Raw genomic sequence first — 1,912 nt, 5'->3', positions numbered from 1 at the left:
GAAAAATGAGAGACCACTTTAATGCTGAAAGAATATCAAATGTGAATACTTTCTCAGTTACTGACTGCCTAAGTTTGCAGTCTTGCCTTTTTAGCTTTTATATTTCACCTTATATTACCGTCAGGAATAGATCGTCATTGTTTTGTGGTGACTTCTACTGGTAGTTCACCAGGTACATATAGAAGGCCTTTTCTGGTCTAGCTGTCTGTCTCCTACATCCTACATGCTTCTTTCTGTGGTAGAACTTAAGTTCCGTAACTTGCACTACAGTACACATATACTATTGATAAAGGAAAAAACGGCTGTAGCACTATGTCTGCTAAAGATATTCTTCTTTTTCAGAAAGCAGATCCTTATGTGGAACAATTAAAGGAGACATGGTCAAGTTATAGTTCATGGGTCAGTTTCTTTTCTTTTTATTGCTTTATGGTTTTTAATGTCTGCACAAACTCCTCTGAAAAACAAGAGTGTGGTTGAGGTGCCTCTAAAGAAACAGAGATGCCAGGGCTTGAGTGGGCTTTTTGAATTCACTCACTCTGCATGTCCTGACTACCAGAGCTGGGTTATAACTTGTAAAAGTCACTAGAAACAGCTGACTTTCTTATCATCCATAAAATTTAAATTTGCATTTGGCAGACTCTTTGTTGCCAAAAAAGTTTAGGAAAAAAGTTACGGTTATCATTGTTACTATTGCCCTTCTTAATTTTATTAGGATTAATGATGATGGTGAAAATTATAACTGTCCTTGCTCCCAGAATTGCTCTACTTGATATTAAGAAGGCCAAAACTCTGCTGCAGTGGTTTCTTTTGCATGTTTTAATGTTTTACTGGGTAATATCAGCTACAGACTTTTATCAGCTGTCTGAAGTTACTGCTTGCTGATCATTAGCATGACTACAACCCATGAGTTTATAGATATCCTGAAACCATTCAAGAATAAGTTCTGCGAGAAGGTATTTTTCCAGAAAATCTATCTGTAAGAAAAACTGCTTTTTGCATCCTGCCAGTGTATTAGTGGTGTGAGACAATAGCAATTCAACAGTCATTTTCTTGGTACAAGTTATTAGTCATCTTTGTTCTTTTGAGGAGATATTTTCAGTGGTTTGGGTTTTTTTTTTTTTGTTTTTGTTTTTGTTTTTTTTTTTTTTTTTGGAATTAATGGCACTTCTGTCACCATCTGGCTTATTCAATTACAGATCTCCAGAATAACAAACCTCACAGTTTGCATGTATGTCTCTGTTTTTCTTGGGGTCCGGAGAAATGTGACTATTCTGCATTTCCTAGAAAGGGAGTTGTGAGACCTCAGCCCTCATTGCACATTACACAGAAAGAATCTGTAATGAGCTCTTTCTGTGCCTCAGGAGGAGCACAAAGCAGCTGGAGCGGGACTAAGAGTCCAGACAGCTGAGCTCAGTGGGGATGGAGGATGGTCAGCACTACAGAGAAAATGTTCGATAGCTTGTCAATTCATGACCCTGAGGTCCGAGAGGCTTCCATTCCCTCGGACAAATGCTGATCCCCATTAATATGAATGGTTGAACTTCATTTGACATCAGTCAGTCCAGGGTCTGAGTGCAAGTACATTATTCCCCGTGCCATTAATGCAAGTCACATACCCCAGCTAGGCAGATAAGGGAAATAGAATTTTCAGTAGTCATTGTTGTTTTGCTTTGCAGTACTGTGTGGAGGTGGTCAACTCCTCATGCTTGATTATCTTCAAGATATTTGTTGCACTTTATAAAGTTCATCGGCAAACTTGTGCTTGCTTCTTAAAAGTAGTCTGCTGTGTCATGTAGCCCATTTGACTGGGTAGAAAGAAGCATGTCATGTTTAAGATAGTGACACTGATAATTAGCTGTTAGTATCGAATTCCACTTCTTTTTTTCACTTCAATTCCTCCTAGAATATCTAG

The sequence above is a fragment of the Anomalospiza imberbis genome, unplaced genomic scaffold, assembly GCF_031753505.1.
Source record: "Anomalospiza imberbis isolate Cuckoo-Finch-1a 21T00152 unplaced genomic scaffold, ASM3175350v1 scaffold_89, whole genome shotgun sequence".
NCBI lineage: Eukaryota > Metazoa > Chordata > Aves > Passeriformes > Viduidae > Anomalospiza > Anomalospiza imberbis.
This window is presented reverse-complemented; position numbering follows the sequence as displayed.